Genomic DNA, 15,443 nt, shown 5'->3' with positions numbered 1-15,443 from the left:
TTACTATAGAGGTGTTGAATGCAATGACAGACAGGGTAGAAATACTTGTCAAAATTAGTAACAAGATTAAATTCTCAGTACTTCAAACAACACGCTGCTTTACAGCTTCCCTATTATGAAAGACATCTTTGTTCACATGTTGAGCCCTTCCAGAGCCTGAGAAACTCAGGGGAAAAAACACATCAGTCCTTCAGCTAGTGTTGAACTAAACCCAAGAAGTGTTATTTAATATAATAGTGTTAGCTATGCTGTTACACCTTCAATCCTGTACTGCACGCCATTTTCAGGACTTACTGAAGTTACCTAACACCTCTATTCATCATTTGTCTCGTAACTGGGTGTTTTTAGACTAAAATTTGAATAAATAAGCTATGTTTAGAACTTGGATGAACAATTTTAATGTCTTCCAGCAACAGCTACCATTTCTAAAGGAAGAGCTTCCTGCTAGCATGTCTAACTGAGGCTTCTTCCAACTGGTTTGCTCATCTCCTGCAGACAAACAAAAATGTTTCCACAGATGCCTTGGTATTTCTTCGTCAACAAAAGTCACATTCACACACTACACAAAGGCATTACACAATCCTCTTCAAGTTAAATCTCTTTTTATAGAGCTGGCACCTATGTTAAAGCTGCAATACCAATGACCTCTCTGGTGATTCGCTCTCTAGGTGTAAACTCAGAGTAGTTCTGCTACAACCTCCTACTTGAGCTGTTAATCCAGACATCAGTTTAGAGGACCCAGAGAGTTCTGCCAAGGCCAGATTTTTTGGGAAGGCAGCCCTCAGCAGAGGGCACAGGAGTTCTTTTAACAGAGGTGTTTAGATGTGAACTTGTATTTTAAAATCATTTTCTCTTTTCTTTAGGAGGCACCTGAAGATAGCCCACATTCAAATCTGCAGGACGATGTTTTTCCACCCCACGTCTTGTTTCATTCTAATTTTGAGCTGTTTGAACTAAAAACTTGCATAAGTATTAAACTAAAGGAAACAAAACAGTTGTCAGAACTAGAGATGCGTCCTGCTAATGGCCCATATCTACACTATCTTTACAAGTCTCTCTGCCAGGGTGTCCTTTCAGCTCTCCCCTAAAAATTTTAATTGAAAGGGAATTTGGCACTGAGCTTCCACAGAGGTAGCCACCACCTTTGCAGTAGGAAGAGCGAAACGGAGCAACTCATGAAGTAATGTATAACCAGATGCACTGGGACAGGTTCTGGTTTGCTGCCCATTTCAGTCCTTTGACCATTTACTATCATCAATCACAGGGCTAAACAGTCACAGAAGTTATGCAAAAACTCCTCCACAAGAAGTCAAATTGACAACAATGATAGAAATACAGAGCTATGGACACTCCCCTGGGTTGTACAGCCTAATTCTTTACACAAACACAATGTAATGAAACACTATTATTCCCAGAAATTAATTACACTTGGAAAAGGTGCAGTACTTTAAAAATTCTATTAAAAAGGAGATCTGTTCCCATAAAAGTCATTGCACGTCTAAATAAAGACAAAAAGGCTCTTAGCATGAGAAATTTAGTTTGCCATCATCTCTTCCTTCTGTCCTTGATTAAAATACTGAACTATCTGCCTACTAAGTAACATCATACAGCATCAACACTGTCAGTCTTAAAATAGCCCCAAGCCCCAGCTGCCAAGAGACCACAGACATGTCACTACACTAGCAAGTCAGTATGAATTATGCCGTCCCTTTTACATAAAAATTGTATTATAATCTTGTCAATTCCAAAAAATTAAATTATGTCAGTTTGGGTGTTTTTTTGCAGTGGAGCAGGTGGAGTTTAATAAACAGGTACCCAGTGCACGGTGCTCCAATGCTTGGAGTCTGTCTCCAAAGGCCGAAGGCATTAGCAGGCAACAGAGGAGCAAGTATAAAACTGGACCTATACTTAAAAGTACAGGAAATTATTTAGGCTTCAGGACTTTACTTTTTCTACGAATCAAGGTGTGGAATTCACTCATACTCTTCATGCTGCCTTAACAAGTATGGGGTCCCAATCTAGGGAAAACACGCCCCAGAGATCCTTGGCCTATCCTGTTCACATACAAGTGGCATATTTTCATTTCTATTGCACGTTTATATTCAGATCTGCTGTATTTTTTGAACACTTGGTATGGAATGAATGAGCATTTTTACTAATAGAGAAAACAATCTGAGCAACAATTAAAAGCTCATTTAAACTGAAGTTTCATACATCATTATTCTTAAACTGCCTGCTAAGTTTTTGTTTGGTTACACAGGACATGAGCAAGGTACATAAACACATGAAATTGAAGAGTTTGAAATGCAGCTCTCAGCTCCCAAAAGAACATCAATGATGGCAGAGTGACAAATGTTCAAGCAGGAGTAAGACACCAGCTCAGGTCCTTAAACACAGCAGGATGCTAAAGCCTGTCCAGCGAGGGGATCCCTGGCTTTGGACCAACAGGCACCTGACTACTGCAGTTTTGGGCTGAACTGCAAAGAAAATGAAGGCATTTTAGATGCCATCACATCCCCTATGAAGTTTGAACAGCTTCCTACTCACTGCAATGCCAGTTTCCCACTCCTTGCTTCATGTGTTCACCTCCCTCCACAGACAGAACACAGGATGAGGTGCCCAGTCATGCCTTTTGCACAGCACATCTTCCATGCTTGTGCTTTCTACTTATTTTCAGGGACAGGATCAAGTTCAAGTGCATCTAATTTCTGTCTTAGAATACGATGTTGCATTCTCAGACTGGTTTTGGAAATAGTCTCACTAATACAATTTCTGATTCAAATGAATCTTAAAACAGGTTTTGTTCTCTACTCCATTGTGACAGAGGTAGCACAAGAGTCTTGTCCCAAGATCTGTTTTGTTACAGTTGGTATTTCTGGAAAAAAGGAAAGAACCCACCAAAACCCACAAACAAGTAGAACTTATCATCCTAAAAGTCCCTGTACTATTACAGTTTAGGTTTGTGTGCAAGAATGCAGGAAAGAAAGGGAAGTTTATCAGTAAATTTTGCTTTGGGGCTTTTTAAAGACAGAACAGCCAGCTTTATTTTTAAATTTCCAGTCCACTCAGTTATCTCTTAAACCACTCTGCAATGCACATTCTACCATGCAGCAGTATTAGTCTCCACTCATCAGGATGGCAAGTTTCAGGTGTTTTGTTACTTGAAGTCAGAAGCACTTGCACCAAAGCTGAGTTTATATAGTAGCAGAGCATTAATTAATTCACTGATACAACACCTCCTGCCAACCTAATTAAGCTCAGCTTGCAAATCAGTACAAAAAAAGAAAGTTTAACTTGGCCTGAACCATTTTCAGCACTAGGCAACTTTGACATCAACAGAGCATGAAGATGTCCACACTGCAGCTTGAATACTTGGCTAAACCCAGGGATTTAGTTTTCTTTTTACCCACGTCACACAAGCTTGAGGCCTCAGTTCCCTGGACTCGGCAATGTTACACCGGATTTCTCCAGTTTAAAAGAAGCCCTTCCTTGCTGATGTTGCCAAGAGCTACCCCTTGATGTGCTGAGCCACACATGGGATGCAAGGGACTCATGGTTGGGCTTTACTCGGCACTGTCCACATGCTGTTGGCACCAGAAGGAAGCTATCCCCAGTTTCTGAGGAAGATCCGTCTTCTTCCAAGAGCACAGTCCATAACCCAAACACTGGCACTCAAGATGGATACCTAAAACACCCTGATCAGGGATAGCCTCTTTGCAGCCCTTTGAAGAGCTGGCCCCCACCTGTAAGGTTTAGACAGCTGGTTTCGTTAGTGGGGCAAAAGAAGGATTTAGAAAGGGTGGACCCAGAAGTGGCTCCCCACTGTAGTGAGTTACTTCTTTTGCACACCCTTTACAAGCACAGGGTTACAGGAAGGTGACTGTCACCTGTCAAAGCTGCAGCTGCTAAGCTTTAGGAAAACTTAGTTAATATGTGGTCTTGATGGGAAAAGGGTCAGGCAAAGAAAGAATTTTGCTTCTTGCAGTCACCAAAGCTCCTTCATTGGCGTAAAGTAGAAGCACTCCCTTGTGTAGCACAAACTCTGCTTAGGGAGTTTTGAGAAACTGCTGTTTAAGTTGCTACCAATAAGGAATTGTCCTTATGACAGTTTCCAAGAGCCAGTCTTCCACTAGTTTTCAACAAATGAATCCTTTTAGAAGGAGAAAAGACAAAAAACCTTCTGCACGCTGAAAAGTCACAAGAACCCCCAGGCAAGGTTTGAAATTACCAGAGCTTCCGGACAGAGAAGGGTGGCAAGCAGGAACGGAGATGCAGAGAGACAAGGATCTGCTGCCCACACAGCCATATTCGTTCTTTAAAGCTGATACTTCCACTCAAGAGCTACCTGAAAACCATTTCAATTTGGAGACTGCTCTCAGCTGCTTCAACCCAGCTGTACCACAGTAACTGGAGAGCAGCATAACACTGCAAATGCTTTGATGGTGGGCAAAGCTGTCACCAAAGGACTGAGGCATTTATACAACATGCTGGATGATGCAGTTATTAGTAGCTCTGAAAAAAGGAACAATGGAGTTTTGTCAAAGAACATTGTTAAAAGGAAAAAAATGCCACCATGAATAAAAGATCAGCTATTGTAACTACTTCAGGAACATCTCTGCAAGAAAATACAGGTGTTAGACAACACCAGCTTCATTTACAATCTGAAGAATGACAGTGAGTTTACAGAAGGGATAATTAAGTGCATCAGTGCACAGTAATGTGCATGTAAGCCACATGAAGAATATTCTTTATGCTTGTGTAAACCTTAAGTAAATCATTACTAGTTAGATTAGTTAGATACAGCCTTAGGTTTTATTCATTGCAGCAGACCTCTATTTCAGACAAAGCATAAACCCCCAGTTTTAAGCTTTATCACTCCTGCCTATTTTGTGGCCAGTTTCCAAGTTTACTAAAAATACAGAAAGCTGACACCAGTACCCAATCACCAGGTCACTGTAAAGCTTCAGGACTCAAATCCAAAGGCATGGACAAACACTAATTTCTGGATCCAAACTAGATTCCAGGTGGAAAACCCAAAGCACAGCATCTTTTCTACCATGTCTCTAGATTTAGTTCAGATGCCTACAAAGGCTACCAGAAACGAAATCCTTTGGCGTTCCTTAACACCTTGGGGAGTATTAGGTGCCAAAGCATCTGTGGAAAGAAGGATCTCACTTGAAAAGGCCAGAAAAGTAATTGTCTCTGGGTACAGCTCACAAATGCCCCTGTGCCTCAGAGGCTTTCCTGCCTTGTCCCACTCATCCCCACAGACATCTGGAAATAAAGGCAATTCTGCAAGTGCAATCCTGACCCTTGTGCCTCAAAAACACCACTTCAAGGCTTCTACCAGATTTCCTCTCAGGGGTATTTTGAAGTTGCTTGCTCTCCCAACAACCCAGCTTTAAACCCCAGGATACACCTTCCACTGCCATCAAGATCTCTTAAAGAACACAGAAAAGTGCAAAGGGCTCTGTATCTTACAAGTCTCCCCTTTGCCAAAGCTCAGCAATGAAAACCAGTCTCTCACCCCTTCTTCCCTCACATTTCCACTGCCACTCCAGCAAAAATCCCTCTATCAGAAGATATCCACTTAAGAATGGCATATGTTTCAAGAATGTTTTTAGACTCTAAAGGTAAAAAGACCCAGGAGAGCCACAAAAGGGAACGGGGAGCAATTCCTGGCCTGAAACCAGATTGAAGAGAGCCAGTGGGACTCTGAAAAGGGAGAGATGCACAGAAAGGAGAGTAAGAAGCTGAGGTCCACTTTCAACCAAAGTGCACGTCTTACCTATTATTCAGTGCCCCGCTAGTAAGAGTTGAAAGCAAGAGAGAACAGAGATCTAAATACACCTAAAATTACTTGGCTTTTAAGCAAATGTTTGCTCTTTACCACTAATCCTCTAATCTTCTGGTGCCTGGATCCCAGGTTGATTGGCATACTAAAAATACACAGGTAGAAGGCATGTAATTGCTGCTCTGATTTTTACATAAACATGACCTGCCACCAACTACAGATCTACTTGAAAACCAAGGCTTTTAGAGCCACCTCAAACAGACACCAGAGCCCTCCTGGCCGTTGCACACAACTCCTGTTATTTCTACATGACACATGTTGTAGTATTTTACACCTTCCTTGGGCATAAAGTGGAATTTCATGGAGTTAAATAAAATGCTTCACCTAATGAGGCAAACCATACCATGCTGCTTTGGAGCCTCGGCTGTTACATTATTACACATTAGAAACGGAGTGTTTCATACTGAGCAGAGCAAGGCTGCATTAGGCACGGACCACAGCTGAATACACTTTAGCAACTACAGTCTTTGTGAGTGTACAAAGGTCTGGAAGGTCTAATAAACACAAGGAGTACATGCAAAAGGAGAGAGAATTAACACAATGTACGGGTGTAACAACGTAACTCTGAAAAGTGTGCTGTCTTGGTGTGACAATGTGGGGCAGCTAAATCTGAACATCCTGTTGCGAAAAAACAAGAACATTGTCATTTTGCATTGAAAAAGTTGTTATTCCTTCAAATCAAGGCAGAAGAGAGTAATTTTGGGCGCTTAAGGATGGGTTTCAATAGTCCCCACACAACATTCCCTATAAAACATAAGCCCACTGACTCAATCATTTTTCTGTGTTAGAGAAAGCACACATGCTCTCACAACCTCACACTTGTGCATGCCTCCTCTCTCCCAAAGAGAGGGGCCTGGCAGGAACACTCTGCTCTGGGATAAAAGCTGCCCCCTGCACCTGCGGCTCTTCCACAAAATGGCCTGAGCAACAATAGAGACAGTCCTCAAACCTGGACACCAGCTGGCTCCTAATTCCACACAGCAATGCAGTAGCATCAGGAGTTCCTGCATTGCTCCTCTGGGATTAAAATTCCCATCTCAAATCAGGCAGGATACACACATGTCAGATTAAAGAGATGCAGGCATTTGCATACATCTTCAGGGTTTGACAGGTTTGTGGTGATTTATTCTGCAACCTGCAAACACACCAGGAGCATCCCTGATGGATGCCTCCTCAATGCAAAGGTTAACAGGTCTGTGTGCATTGTATTAAATATTTACATTAAGGAAGCAATTTCTTTTTTTTTTTTTTTTTTAATATTTAAATGGGAAGCACACACAAGAGGAAAGACCCAAACTAAAAAATATTTGTGACAACAAACGATGCAGATCTCAGCAGTTACACAGCTGTTAGCAATAAGCTAAGCAGAGGATAGCTGAGCACAAGTATTACTGGATATTTGCTAAAATAAAGTCTGTAGTTTTACTATCAAGATGAAAAAATACTTTCTTGTTAAGGACTATAAGATGATTCACTAATATTAGATTACCACAGAATATAATGAATATTTCAAGGGCTTTACATGTATACAGGCAATCATTCCAATAGGGCGGCTCTCCAAGTTGTCACAAGAACACGTGGTGCATGTGGGGAACAGAATTCCCCTTTGAAATCAAAAACACTATGTATGTATAAGATTAAAGGAATCTGAGCACTCACATACAGCTGCAAATTCAAGGGTCATAAAGGAATTCCAAAACATTCAAACTTCTAGCTTAACTTATTTATGAGCCAAACCAACAAAGCTTCCAAAACACACTTCTTTTGCCTCTGTAAAAGGCTGCTTGCTGAAGTAGGACTTCACCCCAGGCTTTGAATTCAGTAAGGTTTATTCTCCGTTTATAATTATATGACAGCCTGAATATCACTTATTTTAATGCAGAAATATGAAACTTCAACCTGAATCTGTATTTTGTAGCATCAGAGTATCCATTTATAAACAGCCTGAGGAACGGTGGGTTCTGGGGGTGCTTCTGGTTAACCCCTTCCCAAATTATTGCCTCCCTAAAGAAACATCCTTCTGCCACCCACCCCAGAGCTCTAAACTATTTGGTGTGTTTATTCAGGGGCCTTCTCCACCTTTCCTGCTTCCTTTCTTACACTGGTGCTTCCCAACAAAGCTGCTTTAGGCTGCAGGTTAAGCGCTGAGCCCCATTTCATTCAGGCCAGGAACACTTTGATTTTGCAATGAAGGTGGAAGATGCAGCAATCCTGCACTAAAGGCACTAACTCATGTCACCTTCGCACCTTTCCACTGCTTTCTCCATGACTAAAGAGTTGAGGGATTTTGATGCAGCCTGCAGGGGTAGATCTTGAGCAGGTGAATTAAGGGCAGCAAAACCTGAGCCCTACACAGGTACAGCTCCTTCTCCATGTTAGGTCAAAGTGCAGTGGCCCTACCCAAATGATAACACACAGACTCACATGACCCTGCAATAGTCATCCAGGTGGACTCTCCAACAGAGGTCTGCACTTTCCTAGACAAACAACAACATTGCTGCATCTCCCTGAACTGTCAGGGCATGACAAAGAAGCCATGGAATCAATATTGTCTAAAATAAGTGATATTTCATAAATCTTTATTTTCTGCTTTGAAAAGGCATTTAATTGCAACCTTGTGTTAACCTGTAGAAGCAAAAGCACTGACTTCTGTTCTAACCCAAGGTCGATTTTTCTCTTTCCCTAACCTTTCTTTTACTTAGTATTTTGGAAATTGTGCTCTTTTAAGAAAGACCGTAGTTCAGTACGGAAACTACAGTACGGTGTATTCCAAACAAAAAGTAACACAAAGCTTTGCAAAGATCCTCAACAAAAAACAAAACTCCAAAGCTAGATGATGAACTTGGAAATTGCTGCACCTCCATACATTTCAAGTCCAACATATCCCTTTCTTCAAATCCATGATCTGTGCAAGCTGAGCACATACAAAACTTGAAACCACACATGGTCTTTAAGATGGAGAAAGGAGCTGCACCAGCTCAAATTTACTGTGAGGGTGGTGAGGCACAGGAATGGGTTGCCCAGGGAAGCTGTGGTTGCCCAGGGAAGCTGTGGTTGCCCCACCCCTGGAAGTGTTGAAGGCCAGGTTGGATGGAGACCTGAGCAACCTGTTCTAGTGAAAGGTGTCCCTGCCCACAGCAGGGGGGTTGGAAATACCAAAAATTACAAACCATTCTATCATTCTATGAACTTTCCTGAAGAGCCCTTCTACTTGATGACAAATAATTAATTCCCTGACAAGAAGAACAGCTCTGCACTTTTCACAGTGCAGAGGCAGAAGAGGCAGAAAGCAAGAAACTGAAATCTGAACATAATGGTCAATCAGGAGCGTGTTAGGTAAGCAAGCAGGACCTCAGACCCCAGCACTGGCCATCACAGAGAGCATCAAATCCCCTCCACGTTTGTCAGGGATACAGGATCTGTTCAAACAGATTTGTAGAATCTTGCTACTCCCTCCTGAAACCCGGTTTGTCATCACCAAGGTAGGAGTGAAATTGTTCCAGCATCCCTTTAGCTGCCATCTGCGCTCCCACAGGGAGGGGGCCCAAACTTGTCAAATGCCTTGAATTAAAAAAAACCCACTTCTTGCATTAGAAATGGGAAGAGGTGGCAATTTCAGGATAACAGCCTGAAGCCACTGGCCATCAGCAGAGCACACTGCCTATAATTAAGCAAGAAAAACAGGTGCCCCCCAGAATCCAAGTGTAACAACTGCATTGGGGAAAGCAATTTTTGAATATCCAGAGACTAACAGAGACTCTGAAACTCAAAGTGGTAACTTGTTTAGGAAAAAATACCAGTCTTGAAGGACAGAAGATAAAAGGGGCTTTGGGTTACAGCAAATCTAGTTTCTGTTACTGGCCCTACCTCATTTGAACAGCCCAGCCCTCCCCATCTGCTCTGCCCACCTGCAGCATGGGCACAGCTCTCATGCAAGCCAGGATGCTCCCAGCCAAGACTGGAAAAAAAAAAAAAAAAAAATTTTTAAATCACTACCAGAGTTGGAGAGGTTCATATATATTTTCCAGCCATTTCAGTGACTATTTGAGGATGTACACTGGAGGCTCCTTTCAAAGCCCATCCAGTTCTGTAAGTACCCAGCTGGATGGCAGGTTTTCAGAAAATCAGTGGTATTTTTGTTTAGTTGGGGCTTTTTTAACCTTTTACTCCTGCTTAAGAGTATGCCCCAAACCATTTCATCTCCCTCTAGGGAAATGGTGTTCCAGAAGGCACTGCTGGTAGCTAATACTCTTCTGCCTTAATGAATAATCTCACAACCACTAAATGTTCCAGGCCATCAGACACTGCCTGAGGAGACCATATCATGTATCAGTAAGCACAAGGCAAGGCTGGGCCTTTGGTCCCTTTTTCTTCACTGAGACCTGAAGGAGTTTTCTAGTGATGAAAGTATTCAGAGACCTGCTCTGTTCCTGTGTCTCACTTCACTCATCTCAGACAGGTTTGCTGCTCCAGATTTTTCCCTAAGAAGGAGGATTTCTTACGTTGTGTAGCTTATAATTAATTGGGGCACCTCAGACCAGAAGGTCTGCTTGCTCTCCCTAAATGAGCTTCTGAAACAACAAAAACATGCTTAGCATGTGGCGGGGATATGGTTCAGAAGTTCATTTGGGCTTAGCTTTGTACAAGAAAACAGTTTTGACATGCAAATTTAGGCAGACTCATATTTAGCAGAGGTTTAGGAGGCCTAGAAAACATTCAGAGCATGGCTGTGCCTGCTATGGATAACACATGAGCCCATTCCAGGTTGTTCCCAGTGAACTCTCATAGCTGCAGTCAGAGAAGGGATGACTAATGCTGAGCATATACACAAACAGACAGACCGCTGTCAGAGTCACAGAGGAAGCTGAAGAATTTCAGGTGTAGAATCATCCAAAATATGGACCTGTAAAAGCAGGGGGATCAGGATTGAGTGGATCAGAATAACCAGATCAGGAAGGACCTCTGGAGGTTATCTAGTCCACGTCCCTGTTCAAAGCAGGGCTGACTTCAAAGGCAAATCATAGTGCTCAGGAGCAGGACAAAAATAATTTTTGAGATGAAAAACTGCAATGACAATTCAATAGCTGCAAGGAGGAGAGAGCAAAGTAAGACATCAATATTTCAGAATCTTTGGAGCAAACAGTGTAAGGCAGGTTCTCTCTGATTTAATGCTTGCAGTGCAAACCAGGAGGCACTTGTGAACCTGCAAGGTAAATGCCAAGCAGGAAAAGTCTGTGAGGCACTTGAGCTATGAATCAGCCCTTGCCAAGCCTCTGCTCTTCTCTTCAAAATATTTCCACCTCCTAGTCTTCATGTTGTTTAGCACTAACACATCTATAATGGTATAACACAATAGCAGCAGCATCACTAACATCATCTCTTGCTGGAGACCACACACTGAACTCATTTCATTGTCTGCCACCTTGCCTTTCCAGGAGAGGAGAGCCCAGCACGCTCAAAGGCATCATTTGTATTTCCTGGATATTACAGCTCCGTGGACACTGCATCTTCTCCTGGCTTTTTTATCTATGGCCACATACAGTCAATCATGCTGATTTCTCACTGTGAAGCCACTTTTTTTGGCAGCTGTCTGCTTTCACAACAAGGCCCAAGAAAAATACTCTGCACAGTTTCAGTGCTTCTCCTAGCACAGCTGCATCCCGAACAGGACTTAGGCTAATCCCTCCCAAACAGCCCTGTTGCTCTTGCCTTGCCACAGAGCAGCCTGCTGCAGCCCCTCTGACATTGGTTTAATGCTGATTAGTCCCGACACAATTCTGGTGCAGGCTTCCTGCCAGGCAAGGGAATGAACAAAATTGGTTTGCGCACAGACCAGACGACAGCTGCAGTCACTCCAGCTCAAATCTGTTGAATAAGGACCCTTTTCTTATTTACCAAGATGAGGCTAAATTAGCCCAGCATGAGACAGAAGGACAGAGCAAATCCTAAAAGCCAGCGATGCCAACCTGGCTCTGAAGGTGTGAGATGAAACTTGGTCAGGCCCCAGCACTTGGGCTTAAGGAAGCCACAGGGGAAGTGTATGCTTTGTGTTAAGCAAACTCCCAACCCAGGGAAGAGCTGGAGTTTTAAAAAGAAAGTATTTTGTGGGGAAGATTACAAGCAGGATGCCCCCAGATTTTTTTCAGAGCCCGAGAGACAGTCTGTGCATACTTTCTTGGAGCATATTTTTCCCCATCACTTTTTTTCTTCAGCCCTAGGAGAAAAGCCTCCAGCTTTCATAATCCCCCTATCCCCACACTGCCCTTGTTTCTAAAATGCAGAGGGGTATTCTGTTAGGAAGGCTTCCTCCTCAGGAGTGACCTATTGATTTGATCTGGAATATCACCTCTGTTTGTGGAACTACATACAGATCTCTTGACACGAATTACAGAATCCAACATCTTCCCAGAGGCAGCACATGCACAGAGGCAAAAGATGCATGTGAACTGCTTGCACAAACTTACTGTCAGCATGGCTGGTATTACTCAGGCTATTACAAAATGGATTTAATGGAAAAGTAACACTGCTGAGCTTTCTGGTCTTTGAGAAGTCTTTAAACCCATATCCAAAACTGGATACAGCACCATAGGATTTTCCTTCTATATTTAAGAAAAGCCTGGCTTTTGGTGCTTGCAGGGTTGGCTGCTCACTGACTGGGGGTTTATGGATTTGTTAAGTAACTCCTCCTTTGGTCTGGGCACCTCAGCTCTGCGGAATGCTCTTTCCCATCACATTTCCTCCCTCAGCCACCAGAAACAAGGCTCCTGCCCACGTCAGCTACAGCTGAGGCACCACCTTCCCTGGTTTCCAGTCCATGCGTGGCCTGATCCAGCAAGGAAAAAAGCTTAGAGTGTTTTACAAGCATCCTCACAAAATGCAACTACAGCTTTGTGCTGGTTTTGGCTGGAGTAGAGTTAATTTTCTTCACAGTAGTGAGCTATGGCTTGGATTTGTCTTCCCAAGCCACTGTTACGCGTGCTGGAGCCCTGCTGTCCTGGGGATGGCTGAACACCTGCCTGCCCATGGGAAGCAGTGAATGAATTCCATTTTTTTTTTGGCTTTGCTTGCACAGGCTGTTTTTAGTTTACCCATTAAACTGTCTATTTCAACCCACAGTTTCTCATTTCTACTCTTCCAATTTTCTCCCCCATCCCACCAGGGGAAAGTGAGCAAGCAGCTGCATGGGGCTGAGTTGCTGGCTGGGGCTAAACCATGACAAACTTCTTTCTAAGGGGCTGCTCTAACACAGAATAAGAGGTAGAACATTTGCCTTCAGGCATGAAAAATGTGTTCAATTTTTTGCTTACTGGAATGAGGAGAGACTGTGTCTAAATTTCCCTCTCCCACTTCCCAAAAGAGGCGATATCAACCCAAAACGGCTTGCTGCACAACAAAAGAAATGCACCATAAGTACATTGAAAGAAGACATGCAAGAAGAATCCCAGCCATTATCCAGCTGTACTTTCAGTCAGTCCATGAATACATTTGCTTCAGCTTCACATGCACTGGGATACTCCTAACCAGCCCTCATATAACAGAAGGCTCTGTGTGGTATCTCTCAAGCGGTGTGTCTAGCCACCAAAGGAGATCCCGGCAACTAAAAGCATCTAAAGAAAGTCTCATTTTAGGTTTACTTCACATGTCACCTACAACACTCCCAAAAAGCAAAATGCCATCCTTTATTTTAAAAAAAGCCAAAACAAAGTAACAAAAAAAGTGGTGTAGACCAAAGGAACTTTGCATTTAAAGCCATCTGGGGAACTGTGCAGAAGGACCTGGCCATGCAGAAAGCTGCCTCAGGTCACAATCTGAACACCTTTTTTCCTTATCAGCTGATCAATAGACAGCTTCTACACAGAGAGAAAAGCAAAAGCCAGTCTTTTTGAGGACGCTGAAAAGAAAAAAAAAGTAAACTTTCTTAAAAGACAAAAATGGACACAGAAGGGGAGGGGAGGTACAAGGCGAACTTTCATATATCTATATATTGACAAGACAGAAGTGTTACTAATTTTAAATTCAGAATTTATTCATGCAGTTACCAGTCTTTCTGAAGTTCCCCATTTTACCTCCAAGACTTGCTGTGTCTACATAAATATAACCATATCAAAGACTGAAGAAGATTTTAAGCATCTGAAGATGAGCACCAACAAACCACCAGTTTCTGGAACAGTAGTTTCACTTCCCTGAAAGTAGCAGACAGGGCAGAAAGGTCTCTCAGCAGTCAGCAACCGTCAATAAACAGTTCAGTAAATTTACCATGGCAGAGTTATTTACTGCACTGGTGCTGGGAAGTCACTTCTGCTAAAATATTATTACAGATGAAGCTTAGCTGAAGTCTCAGATCCAGCACAGGACAAGCAGTGCTTTCATCAACCCATCATCCCTGAGAGAACAGGCGCTCAAGTGAGCTTGTGGTAATCCCTTTGCTACGCTATTCCCCTGTGACCAAGTTGCACAAGTTACCTTTAAATGGATCAGCACCTCGGGTGACTGATTAAAGTCATTGCTCATCTTGAGTGAAACCTCAAAGCAGGCAAGGTGTGTTGATCGCTGTTACACCTCATATAGGTTTAAAGATTTGATATGGAAAAGTCTAAAAAGTCTAGTGATTTGCCATCAACCCTTTAGGACATAAGGCTTAGCCAGGTACGAGAGCAACACACAGCTGGCTGGCTCTTGGGGAGATGGGTTGGAGGGATACAAGGATCTCCAACGGAGGAAGGTACAGTCAGCTGGTTGGCTAAGCAGAAGGTGTCCAAGAGAGCACAGCTCTAATTCTCCTTTCATCCCTGTTCACCTCTTTTTCTCAACTTGGCAACTGTACTGTCTGCATTTCAATCTCATGATTTGTTTAATGAAATAAATTTAAAACAAAGTATCTTTTATGCTGACCTCAAGCTGCTTCCCGTGAGAAAAGGTTTCAGGCCAAGTGCTGGGCATTAGATACTGTCTTTCTTCAGGGTGGCTATCCCAGAAATGAGAGCACCAGAGTACCATCACTGTATGAAACCCTCTATCCTCTGGATATTCTGGAGAAACCAACACAGCCCTGAGGTGGCTGTCCCCCAGGCTCTGTGTGGCAGGACACAGCCAGGCTAGCTCCCTGGCAGCAATAGGACAGGGGGGTGAGAGAACCCCAACCCTGGTGCCAGAATAACACAGGCCAGAGCCAAGTGGCTGACTCAGAGAGCAGAGTTCACAACCAAAAGCAATTAAAGTATCACCAAGCCTAATTGCCAAACAGGTGTATATTGCTATAGTCTGTTGCTTTGTTACATTCCCTCCCAATACCTCGATGCTATTCCTAACTCCATGGCCCCAGGTGTTCCTGACACATTACCATTGATACAAAGGCATGGATTGCCGCAGTAGGCACCATACGATGTAATGCAGCTTGAAATTATTCAGAACAGGAAGCAGAGCCCCCATTCCTGATTTGTAGTCCTGCTGCTTTCCCTTCAGTCCCTCTTAAATGATATCCATATTTCTTTACTCACACATGACCTGAGTCACAAACAATTAGAAGAGAGTGGGAAAGCTTGCATTATGTGATTATAATCAGATTTTTTTGCTCCTTGTCTGCAATGAT

The 15,443-nt window shown here is 43.0% G+C and overlaps 1 protein-coding gene across 4 annotated transcripts in view; it reads right to left on the bottom strand.

Annotated features, from left to right (window-relative positions):
- DENND5B (DENN domain containing 5B) overlaps positions 1-15,443 on the bottom strand; it is a 104,985-nt gene that overhangs the window by 61,665 nt on the left and 27,877 nt on the right. The gene's annotated exons all lie outside the window — the stretch shown is intronic.

Source organism: Corvus kubaryi, unplaced genomic scaffold (assembly GCF_017639235.1).
Source record: "Corvus kubaryi isolate FWS band 111438036 unplaced genomic scaffold, C.kubaryi_AGA036_p1.0 74, whole genome shotgun sequence".
Taxonomy (NCBI): Eukaryota; Metazoa; Chordata; class Aves; order Passeriformes; family Corvidae; genus Corvus; species Corvus kubaryi.
This window is presented reverse-complemented; position numbering and strand designations above follow the sequence as displayed.